At 40.8% G+C, this 20,512-nt stretch overlaps 1 protein-coding gene and 1 long non-coding RNA gene across 3 annotated transcripts in view; one reads left to right on the forward strand and one right to left on the reverse strand.

Moving 5' to 3' along the window:
- Positions 1-20,512, reverse strand: part of MCPH1 (microcephalin 1) — a gene marked incomplete at its 5' end in the record, with an annotated part of 247,131 nt that overhangs the window by 161,227 nt on the left and 65,392 nt on the right. The window lies entirely within an intron of this gene.
- Positions 8,322-13,129, forward strand: LOC309855492. Of its 2 annotated transcripts, none has more exons than XR_014306832.1 (3): positions 8,322-8,612; positions 8,798-8,934; positions 12,048-13,129. It is a non-coding gene; the product is annotated as an uncharacterized lncRNA (long non-coding RNA). The 2 variants fall into 2 exon arrangements; XR_014306833.1 differs by having other exon boundaries at positions 12,152-13,129.

The raw sequence follows: 20,512 nt of genomic DNA on the forward strand, positions 1-20,512 counted from the left end.
CACTCTAAATATACATGAACCTGTGAATAGAATCAGTCTATCCCTCAAAAAGAGAAAAATCATGAACATGACCCCTGTTAAGTCTGAGTGAAGGAAGGTCACATAGTTATGTCTACCAGAAGCTTGACAGAGAGGGGACATCCCGCCTAGGTTGAGGGAAAGAAATGGTTGTATATAAGGAAACCCGAACCCCAAAATAAAAGTCTCAATGAAGAGAAAAAAAATAAAGAAGAGAAAACAAACAATCTGACTTGTAGATGTTGGGTAAGAAATCTAGAAGATTTAAGGTTCATTGACCCAGTTCAGCCACAGAACCTACAAGAAAAGACAAGCTCCCCCTGGAGTCCCACACTAACAAAGGCCATGATAGAGACCACACCTTCGGACTGGTGTGACAAATACTCGTGGCCTGAAATACAGCGATGAGACAGAAGCAGCAATGTTGTTATTATGAGTAAGCACATTTACATAACTGTTCTTATAAATTACACATTAGAAAATACGTTCAATAGAATTCCCCTGATTACTCAAGGAAGCTCCTTCTACATGACATGGACTGGTAAGTGCAACTTCTTTACAAATGAGTAACAAAATAAGATGGTTAATGGAGGGAGAAATAGATACATGATAAAGTAAATATTTTTAAAAGTTGATTGTAGAATCAAGGCTGGAGGAGATAATTGTGAAATATTTTGACATGGAACAGAAGACATACTGGGTGTCTCCAATGGACACCTCCGTGCTGTTCGGCACACACACCCTTCAGGGTTCTCCGCTTCTATGGGGTTTATGCCTTTTGTCATCTTTGAGCTATTTTACAATCTAATTAGCTGTAGAAAATTGAGAAGAATGCTAATTGTTCTTGTCTATAGAAATGCAAACCCTGTCCCACGGACATTCAAGAGACTTCCCTCTCCCTGTGGTGACAGTGACCTCCCTCTCCCCGCAGTGACAGAGCCTTGTCTACACTCCTAATGACCCATGAACAGGTCTCCTCCATGGATTCTCCTTTGCAGAGGACAAAACAACTTCCCAGTCTCATCATTAATTAATGAGTTAAATAAAATCTTTAACATATATTCATTTTCCATTAGAGGGAAAGTTATGATGTATCTTTAAAAAATTATCTTTTAACAGTTATGAAGGTTTTCCACCAAGTTGCCCAACAGACTCATCTGCTAAAGATTAGCGGCTTCTGTCTGACAGAAGCCGCTAATCTTTATCGCCAGAGAACACTCCACAGGCGGCTTGAGCCCAGGAAGGTCTATTATTGGCTCCGGAGCTGAATGCCAAGTGGCAAGCCAGAACTTTGCTGGCTCTGTTTCTCTAATTTTAATTTTCCTCTCCATTTGTTTTGTTTTGTTTCATTAATGGATGAATTATTCGCCATTAGTGGAAGCAATGCTTAGGAATTTGGTTTTACGGTCTGACTACTTTGTGTTCTATATAAATTAATTAATGGATTATAGAGATTTATTCTTTTTTGGTAAGAGACCATAGAGGACTGGGTTTATTAGCTTTTTTTTTTTATTTTCTTCTGCTTGCTTATTTGCCCATTTTGGAGCTAAAATCAATTAAGATATTCATGCCCACAAGGAAGAAGAATAGCTTCCTGAAATCTGGACTGGTTTTAGTATTTGTCTCTGTTCTTGATCAGTGGCTGAAATTATAACTAACTCAGAAATGTTTTAAGAACTCAAATTCACATAGTTAATGTGTTTGGAAATTACTATTAGTTTAGTAATTTTGGCTTAATGAAAACAGTTATGTCTTATCTGAATTCTCCATGTTAAGTATAATATAAACATACATTTTATTCTACTTGAGTTTATTTTCCCTAGACTTACAGGTTTACTGGTCAAATAAAATAACATTATTCCTGTATAATAAATATAAATATATAATAATTATTCCTGTTATAAAGATTTTTTAAAAATTTAAACTTGTGACAAATCATTATTCTAACAAGCTTTTTATATCAGTACTAATTGTATTTCGTAATACATCAGTGCAAAGATAATTTCCAGGATCTTTAGTGTTAAACTAATTAAATAAGGAGGCCATCGGACTAAGGTGGCTCTCAGGCCTTAGCAGCCTACGTAAGCAAACAAAAACCAGAGCCTGTAAATCCCTTAAGGTTAAGAAATCAATACTGAAGAGCGACCAATCACAAGCAGCCAAGTAAGCTTTCCCATAGAAGGCAACCGCTTAAGCTACAGCCAATCAAATAAGTTCCTAGCTTTGATTCTGCATCTTCTCTGTAAGTCTCTCCCTTAGTTCATGGCCTTGGAACACCCCTAACCACTTTGGGTTTGTCAGTGCTTCATTTAAGTCAAATTTTGTCCAAATAAACTTTCATTTTTTAAGATTTTATTTATTTAGTTAGTTAACTTATTTATTTATTTAACATATTTAGCATAAACCTTGGACAGATACTAATTAAAAAATTGTTGGATACAAGGTTCTTGGATCATGCAGTCAGATAAGCAACCACCTCGTAGTTTCGGCTCAGGTCATGATCCCAGTGTCTTGAGATTGAGCCCCATGTGGGGCTCTGGGATCAGCCCAGGGTCTGCTTGGGACCTTCTCTCCCTCTCCCTCTGCAACTCCACCTGCTTTCTCTCTCCTTAAAAGGAATAAAATCTTTTTTTAAAAAAATATTGAATAACTCAGTAATTTATAAGAGAGAATACTGAAACAATGATTGCTAAGCAAAGTTCTGATTTTTTCTATATTTTTGTTTATTTTTATGTGCCATACAGAAGCTCTTTGGGTCATGTCAATGAACATGTTCTTTTTTGCAGCTTTAAAAGGGTGTAAGAGGGGCGCCTGGGTGGCTCAGTGGGTTAAAAGGGTGTAAGAGAGACACGGGGTAGGACAGTGTAATGGAAGCCTTGCTAGTCTGCTAACTCACCTGTGTAAAATGGACATTTTGCAATTGTTTACGGTTGTCTGTGAAATGGAACTTAGTAACTTTGGCTAAAAAAATACAATTAATATGAATGGTTAAGGTTACACTAAGAGTAATAATGACAGAGGAATACAATTGTGAGTTGTTTTTAAAAAAAAAAATTGTATTTCTTAAAGCAGTGGTTTTCAGGATTTATGAGCTCAGGACTCCTTTATACTATTGGGACTTACTAAGCAACACAAAGAGTCTGTTTTTGTGGATTAAGGCTATCAATATTTAACATCATAGAAATTAAAACTGAAAAACTTTTAAAGTATTTATTGACACACTTAAAGATAGCAAGAACACACTGCCTGTTAACAGAGATGACATCTCACTGTTACTATTCAGGTGCTGGGACCCCATGAGCACAGCTCCAGGCTCAAGCAAAGTCTCAGTTTGCCACAGATAAGAAAAGGCATAGTGAAGAACAAGACTAGGAAAGTTCACTTAACTTGCTTTAGTTTATATACTTGAGTCTGAAGGAAAGCTCAAAATGTGTTATAATTTTAGTCAATTGTGCCTGGTGTTGATGGGCTGTCCTCATGGTTAGAGATTATTGCCTATAACAAAAAGATCAGTCTTAACTTTCTGTATAATCTGCTTAAAAAGCAAAGCTTGCATCTTAAAAGAATAATGATCTCTCCTTTATGTTGAATATATGATGCTTGTGATTAAGAAATGAAATTTGGTCACTTAAGTTACAGTCCTTGCTTGGTTGTTTGTTGTTGTTGTTGTTGTTATTTTGTTTTTTTAAAGATTTTATTTTTATTTATTTGACAGAGAGTGAGAGAGAGAGAGAGAGAGACATCACAAGTAGGCACAGAAGCAGGCAGAGGGGGAGGGGGAAGCAGGCTCCCTGCTAAGTAGAGAGCCCCATGCAGGGCTTGATCCCAGGACCCTGGGGCCATGACCTGAGCCAAAGGCAGAAGCTTAACCCACTGAGCCACCCAGGCGCCCCTCTGTGCTTGTTTTTCAATGTTGTCTTACTACTGTGATTAAATAACTTGCCTGGTATGGTTTCTCAGGCACACGTGATCCTATCTGAAGGATCTGTGTGAATGTCGTCTGGTAACTGATTTTTGCCTTCTCTAAATTGGATCTTAAATACATAAAAATAAAACCTGAAGGATATCACTCACACCTAAAACTAGCCTTAAGATTTCCCCTTGGAAATCACAAAAATATGTTTTTCACTTTTAAGAGAACTGTAGGATAATTAGGTTGAATGTGTCAACGATTGCCAAGTTCTGTATGAAATCGGAAGGGCCACTCGGCCTGTCTAGGCAAGGATTCAATCGTACCATGTTATCAGTATAAATATTTCCAAATCACAGGCTCTGAGGAAAATCCTTGATATTGGTTATTGACCTTATTGTCCATAATGTTTTTACCTTCAGGGGAAACAATGGCCAGATGCTTTCCTGACAGCTGTGTTGAGTCTTCTTCCATTAAGGGTGTTCTAGTCCTACAATGCTACTAGTAGGCAAAGTACCGTGTTATAATTTTGGTTATTAAATTGTTAATTTGGTGAGTGTCCTGCTTCTGTAATTTAAATCTAGCATCTTGTAGACCAGTGGCTTTCAACTGGGGATGCATGTCAGACTTGTCTATGATTTTTTTTTTTTTATAAAAATATCGATGTCCAGGACCTAACATGGGCTCACTAAATCTCCTGATATTCTGAGTGTTCTCAGTACATTTATTGTGTCTCAGAAACATTATACTGTATCTCAAGATTTGTTTCCTCCATAAAAATTAGGTTGGTCTTCTTGAAATAGATATACTGAAGGACTCTATTTTTAAAGTCTGCTGTTTGCCTCTCTTCCTGCTTCCATTCCTGCTCCGTTACCCGGGTCCCCCCACCTTACACCTGCCTGCGAATGCAAACAGTGTGTGACCTCGTTGTAAGGGACAAGGCGTGAACGATGGCTCTAGAACAGGAAACACGTAAGGGGGGACCGGGAGAGAGCACAGGGAGGAGCCGTCACATGCGTGTTCCAGACCCCAACCGCACGATCTCCACACCAAGGCCGCCTGGCTCCGAGGGAGAGGGAGAACTGACTTACGACGGTCACCTGGGTCCTCGTCTTCGTCCCAACAGGTTCCCGGATGCCTGAGAGGACACGTACACCGGCCACAATCCTCGAGCAAAGACGAGACTCTCTCCTGAGGCTCCCAGATGCTCTGTCCCAGACGCTCTGCGTTCTCTCTACACCTTCAACAGCTCTGCGTCCGCCTCCTGCCAGCTTGAGTTTGATTTCTATCCTGTGCGCAGCCAGGGACCCCCGGGCTGGTCCTGCAGGACCCCCTCTGCAGGTCTGGCCCTCCTACATCATTTTCATAAGTAAATGCTGTTTTGGGGTTTTTTTTTTTAAGCATTTTGTAAATCGAAGATAATGCTTACTGACTTTTTTAAAAATAGGTTTAATTGCTTCCCTTAAAGAAATTCTGCTTAATCTTTTGGTATTCATCTTATTATTTTGTTTGGCTTGCCATAAACCAACCCAATTTCCCTGTAACATTACTCACATTAGACTTTTCACATTTGAAAATTATGAGTAATAAATTGACCCTCGCTGTTAAAAGTCTACAGATAGTTCTGTTTTGCCGAATGGCTCTGCAATAAGCTATAGGCAGGGCCTGTGACCTCAACATGGAACTGGCCAAAACCCCATGGAAAAGGGAGGTACCAAGTAATCCAAACTCCTGACACTTCACAGAATATAAACGGGCTTCTCGTGGCGCTGCTTACACAGGTCTCAGACCAGGCCATAGAGCTGGTCAGGATTCCCAGACCTCTGTGTAATTGACAGCAGACGGCTTTGGGAGACATGAACTCAATCTCCCACAGAACAGAGCTAGGATCAAATGAGGATAATCCTAAATTATAGGATTAAATGAGGGAAATTCAATGTGCTTGTCGACTTAGAATTTTGTTGGTATTCCTTTAATGCTCTATCTTATGAACTCTTCTCTTTCTTCTTAAGCTATCCGTAATTCAGAAGAATACAGGAGATACTACTTCTGCAAACTAAAATAAAACCTTTTAAAATGATACCTGATTTTCAAAGATTGCCTCAAAATTTGGAATCTTTTACTAAGCCCCTTTGCTTCCCATGGCAGTATAGATTTTTGTATAATTTCGGAATATGTTCTGCATCTTACCAGCATATAATTGGAAAAGCTGGTTATGAAACCAGGCCTTGTCTAGAATGTCATTTGAGAATGGTGGTCACTTAATCAGGTCTGGCTAGCCTCTTTCAAGGAGCTAAGGCTGCCTTTACTCAGGGAGCCAAGTCCTCCTGGGAAGACTGCCCTGGTACCCAGCTTAGAGTCCCGGCCCCACAGATGCTGTGGAAGGTCACTTCTGGAATGCGCAAAACACTTCAGACATTCTGAGGACATCCAGAAGAGAAATCCACCTAAATACACGTGTACCCTGGGCAAAATTTGGTGAAGAGTTGTCAGGCTTGGTATTTCCCCTTGGGATAGCAGACAACTATCTGCTGGTTAGTTATCTAACTAACTGGATAAGTAGTTATCCAATTAGTTTCTAGAGGGAAACAAAGGCCCATCCGAAATCACTCATGAAAATGAGTTAATTTTATTTGTTCAATATAGCCCGGCTCTGGGTTTTACACGCATCCCCCAGAAGGCTAGCCAACACCCTTGCTGTCCCCGTGTTAATAATCAGGCAATAACTGGTGGAGAGCAGCCTGAGTTTGTAAGGGAGAATAATCCTTTTTGAGATCTGATCACAAAAGAAGAAAAAAAAAACCAAACTTGTACAGAAACATTGTGGAAAAGACTCTGAGGCAGAACGAAAGATGACTGGGTGACAGACTGCGAGCTGTTTGAGGACACTACCCTTGAGTCACTGGATTCCGCAGGCTTGACGTTCTGAAGTCTCTGATGTGCAGACAGCCCTGTCAGAGAAGGCTGAACCGCGTCCTATCGTTTGTGCCTGCTGACCTGCTCGGGTGGCTGGTGGGCGTCCCGTGGACTTCCCTTCCAGTGTGGCAAAGGCCAGTTGTGCACCGAGGAAGCAACGGTGCTTCGGCATTCGGAATGGTCTATCGGTGTGTGTACCCACTGGGCTCTCCTTTCAAAGCAGCTTCCTGGTTCCTTCCTTAAGACATGGGCTAAATAACGCTATTTTTGGTTAGTAAGAAAGCCATGATTGCTGCCCCCTTAAAAAAAAAAAAAAAAGTACCTCGCTGTACAATTCTTTTACCCTCTGTTTAAAAATGCTTCTAATACACTTTCAAAAATGCAATTCTGGCACATATCTTTTAACTGGCAAGACACGCAACCACTAACGCAAAAACAACTCAAATCAAGTTAGGCCTTACAGCCGCCCTGAGTGTAGCTAGCATTCAGCATGTTCTGTGGACTTGAATAAGATTTCTGTATATGAAAGTTAATGGATGGTTCATCTTCGTAGAAGGCGGTCACTGCTAGAAAATCCACAAACTGTAAGAATCCACTGTGCACAGAGAATATGTGCAGCACATGAAACACGATCATCTGCTGGCAGACCCAGAACGAGACCTTTCTGCAGCCCACTTGTCTCTGTCTCCATACTTGACAGGGCATTTGGCCGGTCCTTATCTCATGGGTCTCATCTAAGAAAGGAGATAATGAATTACTCCCAGAGCGCTGCACGATTAATAATTCTGTTGAAAGTAAATATTAATGCTAGCAGTTTTGTAAATTATAACCCTCACAGTCTGTAATTTCATGAGAATACAAACCATTTCTTTTAACTTAGTCCTTTATTTATGTAACCTTTGCTGCGTGTCACATTTCACTGACGGTAATAAAGGCAGAGAGAAAATCTGGCCACTTTTTTCTCTTTAGTGATGGTAACCTGACGCTCCTCCAACCCGCACCATTCCCCTCCCCATGAAATCTGTACGGAAGGTGATATCCAGAATGTACAAACCTAAAGAGAGTCAGTAAGCCCCGTTACCATCACTGGAAAAGGCCAAAAAGACCAGCTAACATTTATTAGAACCAATCAAGTTCAGTGTTGAAGAACTAACACTTTACAACTCTTTACAACTGAGACGTGGGCTCACCCATCCCATAAGATGTGTCCCTATTCTACTGAAAGTTGATTCTCCACAATAACGTTGAACTTCACCTGTGCCCTGTGCCCCAGAACACAGAGCACAAGTTAAGAAAGGTTCCGACCCTTCTGTGTTCTGAGAAAAGTGTAATTGAAAGGATCACCCTTCTCTCTCATGCTGCAAGATAGGACTATTAAAACCACAGGCCCAAAGGACATCACTTGAGCCATGTTAATCCCTAACCTAAGTGCAGTTTCAACCTCCCTCAGAAATGCAGTTTTACCAAGGGTCAGGAGTTTTCTGACTGGGACTAGTTAGGTAATCTGCCACAAGAGCTTCCTCAATGCCCCACAGGAAGGAGAGGCCTTCTGCATTAGACCCCTTGCCCTTTCCATGAAGGGAAGGTAATCTTGCCTGAAACAATCCTTTCTTTTCTTGTGCTAATAACTCCTCCGCCCTAGACTTCTCCCAATAAAAACTTTCCATTTTATGCAACTCTCACGGGGCTCCCCTCTTCCTGCTGGGTGCCTTGCAGCTGAACTTTGTTATTTAACAGGATGCATGGCCACCCTTCCTCAGTGACTCAGGTAAGACCATGTCCATCCTCATCATGATTACCTTAAGACTAGCTAACGACACCCTAGCCTACCTGCCTCTGTAAAACCTGGGCCCCTTCTTATTCTTGAGCCATTCCTCATTGACGAAGATAGACCTTATAGCGACAGTCTGCATACAAACATTTTAATTGTCTTGTGCATTTTGTCTTTTGCAGTTTTAGCATGTGGCTCGGATGGGACCGCCCCTGCTACTTTGCGACCCCTGCGCGCCCTCCTGGCTGGTGATCTATGGGTCCAACACTGAGCCCAGCTCCTGACTTTATGCTCCAGACTCCTGGCTACTGATACCATGGTAAGAACTTGATTTTGTTCTTCTTGAGTATTTACTCGATTTCTAATGCCAACTTCCTTTGGTTTTATGACCTGACCGTTCAGTTAGACCTATAAAGGGCATGATGGTTTATAGAGAACTTGTCTTTGTTGTATGGAAAATGGTAAAGAATCCGCCTTTTTACGTTTTTTGTTTATTTTTCTACTCTGAGCTCAAAGCTGTTAAGTATTTCATGCCACCAAGTAGGTATCTAGGCTGAGTTTTGTACTACCATGTTTACGTTTGAGCCACAAGTAGAAAGTAAAATTCTAAAATTGAAATTACAAGCTCTGTCTCTATGCACATATGCCTGCAATTCACACACCTAAAAAAAGCATCATGAGATGTTACCAAATGAGATTATAAAACTTCTTAAAGAAGTTCTATTATAACTGGCTTAGAAACAAGGATCTTTAAATTGAATATTCCTCAAGTCCCCAGAAATTACAGAAAGGGACCTCCCAGTATTTTCAACATTCAAAAAAGCAAACAAACAAAAAACAAAAAACAACTATTCTCATAGAAACTCAGGTTTTTTTGAGACCCAAATATTTTAAAAATTCAAGTTTTCACATATTTTGGTAAATCTCCAGCAAGTGAGATTAGTTGAATATTTTTGGTTTATTAAAAACACCCATCTCTTTTCTGAATTATCAGATATAAGTATAATAAAATAGTACATTTTCACTCTTGTACATGTTCTTCCTAATCTTACACAGGCTTACTGATAGAATAAGGGAGTATTATTTATACTTAATATTTAAGATTATGAAAAATGTAAATTTGTATTTAACAAAATTGAATCATTTTTGACAAATTTTACTTTAATGGCAACTGTGTTTTACATTGTTCACAATGTAAAACAGATTTAAGATAATTTCCAAGATATTTACGTAACTTAAAACCTTTGTCTCATGCTAAACTGAATTAATTAATGGATATTCACTAATCAATTGTTTAGTAAGATAGAATACAGAAATTCTACCTAAGCACAGTTTCTTATTTTATTTTATTTACTTATTTGAGAGTGAGAAAAAGAGAGAGCATGAGTGGGGGGAGGAATAGAGGGAGAGGGAGAAGGACAGGCAGACTCCCTGCTGAGAAGGGACCAGGACCCAGTGTGATCCCAGGACACCGAGATCATGACCTGAGCCCAAGTCAGATGCTTCACCAACTGAGCCACCCAGGTGCCCCAAAAACCAAGCATAATTTTAAGATTAAATGCTTTTGATTCTTATGTTTATGTGCTACGGGGACAGTAAAATACACAGAAACACTCCACATGTACCCATCCTGCTTTCTCGGGGTTACTTTGGTAAGTAACTTTAGTAACTAATTTCAGAAGTTAGTTACTTTAGTTAAAAATTAAAATTAATATGTGGCTTGTACTAAGTAGTTATACTTTGAAAGAAATACAACTGTGTTCATACTTCTGTTTTTCAAGAATAAGAAGAGCTCTATCCTAAAGGGGCAGATTTTTCGTTTCTGAACCCAACTGCCAGCTTGTCAGAGACCCCAGAAAGCTTTCTGTATGGGTTTTTAATAACTATCCACATAGGTCCACTTGGAGATAACCAACCATAAACCCACTGCATGTGGTAAATAAAATAAAAATATCTTGATAAATAAAAATATCTTATTTTCTAATATTGTGAAATTATTTCTGATCCCGCAGAACCCCTGAGATTGGTCCTAAAGGGTCAGATTGTTCCAGAATGTGAAAGGGCATCATAAAAGAGACAAAATGTGAGCCCCTGGGTGGCTCCGTGGGTTAAAGCCTCTGCCTTCGGCTCAGGTCATGATCCCAGGATCCTGGGATCAAGCCCCATATCAGGGTCTCTGCTCAGCAGGGAGCCTGCTTCCTCTTCTCTCTCTGCCTCCCTCTCTGCCTACTTATGATCTCTGTCTGTCAAATAAAATCTTTAAAAAAAAAAAAAAAGAGAGAGAGAGAGAGACAAAATGTGGCACAAACTTCATCTTGGTTTATAAAGTTTGAGTTTGAAAATCTATGACATGCACAAAAACCTTAGCAAAACTTGGTCTCTATTGACAGTTTCATTTACTTGGTTTGCTGCTAATTGCTTTCATCTAAACTGTAAAGTTCATTCATCTATTTATTCATTTTTCTCTGTAACTTGTTTAGGTAACAAAGATTCTATGTTTTACCAGAATAACCTTCTACGGTTTATGTTGACTTTACTATTTCCTTGAGTATTTAAGAAATCTAGTTATTTGACAAAAAGGTAAAGCATTTTAAAGTTATACTATCTCTACATTAACTTGTAAAATTTTTTCTTATCACTTAAGGAAGTAAATAAGTATTCTTTCTAAGTAACCTATGGTCCTGTCTTAGTCAAGTGCCCAAAATTTCATGACTCCTTTTTATATTTTCCTTTCCCACATTCAAGTCCTCAAAGCTGCCTTTGAGATTCCCCAGAGACACCTGGAAAATCACAAAGATTTTTTTCTTCCACCATATGAAAAGAGAGATGTTAGAAATAATTAGGTCAATGTGATTATGTTACTATTGAGCTGTCAAATCAAAAATAACAATTAGGTATCCTCAAGATAAACAATTAGTCATCCTCAAGTAAAATGTTATTAACACACAGATACTTCCGTCCTACTGCAGACTCCTAAAATCTCTTGACAATCTTGATTTATTCTTGCTCCACTCTGGCTACATGTTTAGGATATCCACGGTATATTATATCTTAGGGTCATTCTGTTATACCTGAAGACTTTTTCCTATAAAGATTTTGTTCTTCCATTTTTATAATTACATGTAATATCCACTCTTCTTTGAAAACAGTGCTGGGGCACCTAGGTGGCTCAGTGGGTTAAGCCTCTGCCTTCGGCTCAGGCCATGATCCCAGGGTCCTGGGATCAAGCCCCGCATCGGGCTCTCTGCTCAACAGGAGCCTTCTTCCCTTCCTCTCTCTCTCTGCCTCTCTGCCTACTTGTGATCTCTGTCAAATTAATTAATTAATTAATTAATTAATTTTAAAAAAGATTGTTTAAAAACAGTGCTAACCATTATGCTTGTCGATGTTGACTTTACCATTTCTGGCTGCCTTTGTCTTATTGTACAACAGTATTCCTTGTCAGCTGCATTATTCTACTCTCGTCAGCCCTCTCCCTTTGGAAAGTTATCAGTAATACACTGGCCACAGCCATCTAGAACCTTTGTCACCTCCAGGTCCTTGCTTCACTGGATGCTTCCTATCCAGCACCTGCAATCACCTATAGGCCAGACTGACTTGTCTTCAAAAGAAAGACCCTCCTCAAAGTCCATGGAAAAGGGCTATGCCAGAGAGTTCCGGTATGGTCTCCTGATGGCATCATTTAAACACTGCTGAGACCCTACCAGGGCACTCGGTCAGGATTTCCAGAATTCTAGTGGAGAAGCATTTGGGCTCATGAGACTACTAACCCACCTTCGAGCAAAGTGAGAACTAGTTACATAGGCCTAAATGAACTACTGAGGAAGGACTATGGTTTTTATTTGGAATATTTTAATGTTCTACTTTCTGAACATAAGGAAGTCTTTGCTCTTCTTATGCCATCTGTATCTTAAAACAATTTGGTAGACAAAGCTTTTGCAAAAACAAAGGACCTATTTAGAAACAGTATCTGAGTCTCTCCCCCCACGCCCCACCCCCTGCCCAGAATTTGGAAACTCAGTATTATGTAGTGTTCTTGCTCTCAGGGCAATATAATTATTTGCCTAGGTTCAACAAGAATCTGTCTTCCTTGTTACCAGGACATAACCAAAAAAACTGGTTAAGTAACCACGGCCTTGGCTGCAAGATCATATTTGATCATATAATCAGCAACAACCAGACCCTTTCAAGACATGAAAGCAGACTTCATGGCACCAAGGCCTGCCCAAGCCCTCTTGGGAAAACAAGCCAGGGACCTGGCTTCCAGGGTGCCCAACTCATAGATGAGCAAGAAAGATCACTTTGTAGGGGTCCCAGAGCTGGAGGATATGCTGGGGAAGGAAGGAATTTATGCAAATATGTAGATAATGAAGGTGAAATCTGACAGCAAGCTCTTGTTCGGGCTTCCTAGTCTCAAGAGACTTTTAAATGCACAATCTAAGATTCCTTATGAAAACTTCCTGCGAACTATTCTTGCTACACCTATGTAAATAAATATAATGAGACCAGTCTTATTTTGTGATCATAAATAATCTCTCTTTGATTATTAGAGGAGGGACTATGGGAAAAAAAAATTGTGTCTCTGTGGGAAACTATGCATTGTTTACACTACACCATTCCAGGATATCAGATCCTAGCTATGTTCACTGTCTGAGTTATTTTGCACCTCTTTGTACCCTGCAGGGAACTGACAGATGTGAAAACTCCATTTTCTCTGGTAAAGATTCACTTGACTTCCTTCTCCCCTACAGAAAAACCAATTTCCATCCCTACCTGCATAGTGGCCCCATTCCTGTTACCATGCCCAAATTATCAATTCTTACCATATTTCCAATTCACGTGGCTTCCTGCACTACCTGGCTACAACCTCTCGAACTCACGTTCCAAATTGTTTCCAACCTGATTTGGCATCACCAAGTACTAGCACCTGACTGCCCTGATCGTGTCTGGGCTCTAGTGAACTTAAAACTGACCCTTCTGTCCAGGTTTGAAGAAACCCAGAGCACTGAAGCCCATGTGACCACAGTGAGCAGGATCCTCTCTGGACAGGCCGTGTAAAAGTGTGGCACAACTCTCAGGTTACACATGCCTTTTGGGACAGGTAACCACACCTGGTTCGAGACCCTGGAGACAGTAAGCCATGCTGGGAAACCAACTCTAGGACCCATGGTCAGGTCCCCTCAGGGCTCAGCTCCTGACTCTAGACTAGACTGTAACCTTCTGTATAAAGTTCTGCCAGTTCTTTGCATTTTAGGGATTGTCAGTTTAAGATGCCTAATCTCCAGGATGCTAAAACTGACCTTTGCCATCACCTCTCAACAGACAGAACCAGTACCAATAAGAGTCCTCAAGTCATTCTTAGACTCAATTTTGCCTCCAAGGTTATGACTACCTTTCAGTTATTCAGGGAAGAATGACATCCATTTTGAAAGATGGTAACACTAATGGCCAAAATTAGCAGGACAGGAAACAACGTGTGTTGGAGAGGATGTGGAGAAAGGGGAACCCTCTTACACTGCTGGTGGGAATGCAAGTTGGTGCAGCCTCTTTGGAGAACAGTGTGGAGATTCCTCAAGAAATTAAAAATAGAACTTCCCTATGACCCTGTAATTGCACTCCTGGGTATTTACCCCAAAGATACAGATGTCGTGAAAAGAAGGGCCATCTGTACCCCAATGTTTACAGCAGCAATGGCCACAGTTGCCAAACTGTGGAAAGAACCAAGATGCCCTTCAATGGATGAATGGATAAGGAAGATGTGGTCCATATACACTATGGAGTATTATGCCTCCATCAGAAAGGACGAATACCCAACTTTTGTAGCAACATGGACGGGACTGGAAGAGATTATGCTGAGTGAAATAAGTCAAGCAGAGAGAGTCAATTATCATATGGTTTCACTTACTTGTGGAGTATAACAAATAGCATGGAGGACATGGGGAGATGGAGAGGAGAAGGGAGTTGAGGGAAATTGGAAGGGGAGGTGAACCATGAGAGACTATGGACACTGAAAAACAACCTGAGGGTTTTGAAGGGGTGGGGGGCAGGAGGTTGGGGGAACCAGGTGGTGGGTATTGAGGAAGGCACGTATTACATGGAGCACTGGGTGTGGTACAAAAACAATGAATACTGTTACACTGAAAAGAAATTTTTAAAAAAATAATAAAATTAAAAAATTAAAAAAAAAAAAGAAAAATGGTAACACTGACAACACGAATGTCAAGCTCTGATCTCCTGGAAAACAGGGCTGGTCCTCCTATTGTGTTGAAAGAAAAAGTTAACTCCAAGGACCACTCTGCTTCCCCAAAATCCAAGAAAAGACTCATCACCACCATTTTCCTTCATGACTCGGATAAGGCTGTCTTCGTCCTTCTTCTTAGTTCCCAAAGACTCCCTAGTGACACTCCTGCTTACCTGACCAGCTTTCGCCTTTGCTCTGAGCACTCCTCATCGAGGAGAGATCTCTGCATTACAGTGCTCTGAATAAAACCATCTCCTAACTGCCTAGTACGCATTGTCCTTCACATCTTCCACATGTTTTTTTTTTTAACTCCTGGGAACAGAGTTTTGGTTACTCAAGAAGCAATAATCTCATTAGATCTACAGAAGTTTATCCTCTTTGGTGAGTTTTGAATAAAAAGTGATGAAAAGATGAGCAGTCATCCGATAATCAATCGAAGCAGAATCATCCAATTCCTAAGAAAGAATGATACAAGATACTGAATACTCACTTGATCTTTAAATACTAAATGAGCCACAATAACGTATCAAGCACAAAACCAGATGATAGTGATACAAAAAAAAAAAAAAGGATCCTGTTCTAGAGGGGGAAAATCTAAAGAAAAATGTGACCAAGCCTAGACTTTGAGAAAGAAAGAGAGTTTGACACATAGGGTAGGACAGATGTCCTAGACAGGATGAACGAACAACACAAAGAAATATTCATGACATCAGTGGCTCCATGGAGAATCTGAGAGTAGTCTGTATGGATTCAACAAGATGTCAGTTGCAAGATCAATTTTACAAAAGCTTCCTTAAAACAGCAAAGAAGATATATTTTGGGAAGAATTATGAAAGAACAGGACATAAGGTCAAAAGATATAATAATAAGCTATTGCAAAAAAATACAGCCTGGATGAGAGATGGGGGAGGTCACGGGTTTAATTGCATTCATCAGACATGAGAAGAAACATGAGCGTAAAGCATGTATCTTAACATTCTAGTGATAAGTATGAAGATCTCAGAATTTTTTAAGAAGTATGATAAAATTATATGGATAGACTGCAGAGAAGTTGAAATCTTTACCTTATGATTTGCAATATATTAATATAAAATTAAACTTTACTACTCTTCCACTACTCACGTCTACTCGCACATTCAAGGATATCAACTATAGAACGCCTATTACAGAGAGAGAAAAAACAACTGTAGGGCTCTGTTCTTTAAAAAGGAAAAGCACTTGTTCAAATACAGTTACACAGCACCAAAGAGGAATCAAAGAAAACACTGAAAGGCAATCCTGTGAACTAATCAACCAAACAGTGAGAAACAAATCACAGATATAAAATACTGCGTGTTAATTTCAGCGAAAGCACCTTTTGGAAATTCTAAAGCAGTCAGTGGTGGAAGAAAATATAACTATTTAGGAAACAGTCTGATTGGTTTTGTTTTAGTATTATCAAGGGTAGGTCAAATTAAACAAACATACTTGTTTTATTAGCAAAAAAACCCAAAACATTTTAAAAGTTAAACCTTCTTCACAATGGGTTTCAGGTTTAGGTACCATTTCATAAGTAAACAGTGAAACACCTTCTCCTAAAAATGAAGTGAAATGAAATGATCAGCACATTTACCAAGATTCTTGGTTCTGTTCACTAGAAATATAGCTCACAGACATACATGGGCAGTACTAGAATGAGATGTTTACATGAACTTTTAATGTAGTGAAAATATAAAAGACCAGATCAAATATGACAAGAGATAAATTCTGGAAATGTCCTTAAATTGCTTCCTGAAGATATTCTATTCTCTAACTCCCTAGAAGCTGTATCACTTAAAGTGTCTTAAGAAAGACTCACTCTGGATCCAAGAGAATGGAGGTTTCTTAAAGACCCAGCTCCATAGATGTATGCTCTGTATTGCTGATATCCACTTTAAACATTTTTTTATTAACATATAATGTATTATTAGTCCCAGGGGTATGGGTCTGTGAATTGCCAGGTTTATACACTTCACTAATATCCATTTTTTAATCTGATAATTTCTATGCTCTATAGCTGGGTTCACTGCCAAAAAATGTGGCAAAAATCTTTAATTTTCTTTTTTTAAGCTTTTCATAACCTAATTGTCTTCCCTTATATCTTTTTTTTCCCTTATGTAAAATTTATTTTCCATTAGGAGGATTACAGAGACTTCATATTTCTAAATAATATAAAATAATATAAGCCGTTTCTAAATGCTCTCAAATAACATGAACTCTGAATACTTACATATTGGAAAGGATTACTTTTTATAGTAAAAAAAAAAAAAAAGCATAGAGAAAATGTACAGCTAAGTTATTCATCAATACCCATATGTTTAAAAAAAAAAAAAAAGCAATACACATATGTCATCTCACTTACTGGGCTGCTTTATCGAGCAAACTTACTATCTAACACTGAAACCGCTCTGGCGTCCACACACACGCCCAGCGCCGGGCTCTGAGAGTGCGGAGCGGGCGGCAGCGAGGCTCTCAGCGCCATGAGGGCACTGTTCCTGAGTGAATGTTTGTGTCCCCGAAGTCCACATGGCGAAACCCTAACCCCAATGTGAGGGATTTGGAGGTGGGGCCTTAGGGAGGTGACGAGGTCGTGAGGGTGGAGGCCAAAGCTTGGGATTCCTGCCCACTCGGGAGGCCCCAGGGAGTTCCCCTGCCCCTTGGGCCATGTCAGGATACAGAAGACGAAGCAGGAAGCCGGCCCTCACCAGACCCCGAATCTGCCGGACCTTGATCCCAGCTTCCCAGCCCGCAGAACTGTGAGAAATAAATGTCTGCTGTTTGCACGCCAGCCGGTCCGGGGTGTGCTGTTACAGCGGCCCCCACGGATGAGGACGCCGAAGGCCAGACCTTGTGTTTACACCATCCGTTCTCTCCGCGGAACTGCCTTCCACCGAGAAACGGGGCCAGAGCAGGGAAGGTAAATATGAGTGCAGGACACCCTCAGAGTCTAGAAACGGTAGTACTTAAAGAACAGAGCGAGTGGGGAGGACCGCCGCAGGGGCCTCCCTCCATGGCCCAGTCGGGGACCATGTGAGCACCCTCCTCCCCAAACACACAACAGCAGTGAATTATCACCTACGAGGTAAGTCTGTGAGTCCACACGGTGTACGGTGGGAGAAGGGGATCAAGCAGGGCAGGGGAGTGGAGGGCTGGTCCTGGTCACATGCCGTCACCTGCACACAGAGACAGTCACTGCGCTTCCGAGCCTGAACCCTTTGGTGTGACCCTGGAAAGAAACTTGCTCAAACCACCTAAGTCTCAGGGAAGGGCAGAAGCTCCTTTTACAAACCACTCCAAATACAGCCCTCCACTGACCAAATCTGGCCCTTAGGAAGCAGATGGGATAGATTTGGGGGAGCACAGGCAAATCCATGGGATTTCCAGGCCAGTGCTATTATTCTGAATCAAACACGCCTCTACCCTTGACCCACAGGGGTCACACCACAAACTGCAACCCTCCTCAAGTGGCTCTGATTCCCAGGGTCCCAGAAACTGTGTTGCGTTGTGTTAAATCCTCACCCAAAAAACTGGAATGACACAGTAAAAAAAATACCAAAAGAAAAAAGAGGAAGAAGCCACAACCTGATCAGTGTTGGGAAAGATGCCAGTGCCTTTTATTCAATGAGCAGAATTAGATGATAGCCAGTGGATTTATTTAAAAGTAAAAAGTGGAAGAAGTTTATGCAAAAAAAAAAAAAAAGAACTACTTACCTTCCAAAAAATTTTTTTCCAAAACTGAAAATCACTGATAATGAAGACCAGAATAGGAAGGGCTCCAGACGCAACTACCGCGTTTGATGGTCGTTCTATATTATGTTCTTTCACAGACTCATCACTGATACATTAACTAAATCTAAACTCATGTCCAAAAGCCACAAAAGCATATGCCAAAATCTATTCGAAATGCCTCATATTTTATTTTTTTAACAAAGGCCATAACAATGCCTCATTGATTTTGAGTTGTGGTTTTATCTGTCACACTTGGAGTTAACCACTTTCCTTCTCCATAACGGTGTTTTCCCATCCTTTTTAAAGCTACTAAATTATCCTGGATTAATACCCAATAATTTATAGCTCTAATATTATTTGGAAAGGAATACCTTTAAGAATGAGTAAGAAGGCTTGACTAGACCTCACAAAAGGAGCAGTAATAAATATCTTATCACTGGAGAGGGTTATTGTTCCCCCAGAGAAGACAAGAAAAACCTGCTTGGGAAAGCCACCCACGTTTATGGTGACATCCAGCCTTTTGGACAAGTGTGCACAGCTCTGCTTCCTGTGTGTGTACAATCTCGCCCATCTTAGGAGCATGACACACGAGACAGCTTGTCCCTTGTTCACACGTCTCTGATGTCAGTGGAAATAAGCCGTAAGATTTGCAGGCCTCCCCCCACTTCCTTTCTTCGGTTCACTCTTTGGCTTGGTCCTGAGGCTGAGGCATTTCCAGGAGACACATCCAGCCATAACAAAGCTCTGAGGAGCAGGAGAGCATTTCTTCCCAGGGCTATCTCGAATGAGAAAACACTTTTTCCAGAAACCTCCCAGTAAGACTTCCCTTCACATCTTATTGGGCAGAAGTGAGTCATATTCCCAAACCCATTACTGGTGAGAAGAACAGAGTAACCACGATGAGCCCGGACTAATCGTCTGAGCGTCGAGTGGGTGCGGGGGGAGGTGGAGGCAGGGAGGTGGCGGGAAGAGAATTAACACGTATGTGCGCACTTCCCTTCACGCTGGCTGCACCCAGCCGAGAGTAAGCGTTTTCACTAGGGAGACCCAGGACTGGGCATCTTTGACTGATCCGTCATTTCCTTTACCCACAAAGAATCTCTTCAGTTGAATTTTTTTTTTAATGTAAAGACTAAGATTTGCTACTTCAGCAAATTATTTTGAGTTTCTGCAGATCTGAAAGAGATTAAACCAGGTGGCCACGGTTTACTACCATTTAGCAAGCATGCCTTACCAACGAGCGGCTCTAACTCTTTATACCTGGAATGGTCATCTCTTGTCTGCCTGGCCCAGGGGATGCGTACCAGCAGCTCATAGCACACTGCTTCCAGTGTCCCCGTGCGGGGCCTCACAGACCTCTGCTGCTGGGGAGAGCACGACGCGGGCATCTAGCTGTTTGTGGCCCACGGTGACGAGCTGTGGCACAAGGGAACGTGACTCAGAGCCATCCTGACTATCCCTCAGCTCCACTACTTCCGATCCAAAACAAAGCACACATTTGATAATACAGACAAAATCCTTTATTCTGTATTGAACACAGAAAACATGGTAAAGAGAAGGTGGTGCTCTTTGAAGATTCTTTTTTGATGTTTCTTACATAAATATTTTTTCCTCATATAACAAGAAAAAAAAATAACACACTAATGGGAGTCCAAAGCATTGCTGCACCACTGAGAGGCAGCTGGTTTTCAGATAGCTTTGCAAAGTAACATCTGCCGGGGGACGCAACACCTGTCATAACGAGCACATTCCCGTCACCACTGACTCTGGGTACGCTTTGCCAAAAGTGATCTATCAAAGCAATTACAGGTCATCATCTATACACCTGTTAGAAATCAACTTCAATCTTTGTAAGCTCACCTCTCCTATTATCTGCACTCAAAGGCCCTACACAGGAGATGAGTGTCTA

The sequence above is a fragment of the Mustela nivalis genome (assembly GCF_964662115.1).
Source record: "Mustela nivalis genome assembly, chromosome: 20".
Taxonomy (NCBI): Eukaryota; Metazoa; Chordata; class Mammalia; order Carnivora; family Mustelidae; genus Mustela; species Mustela nivalis.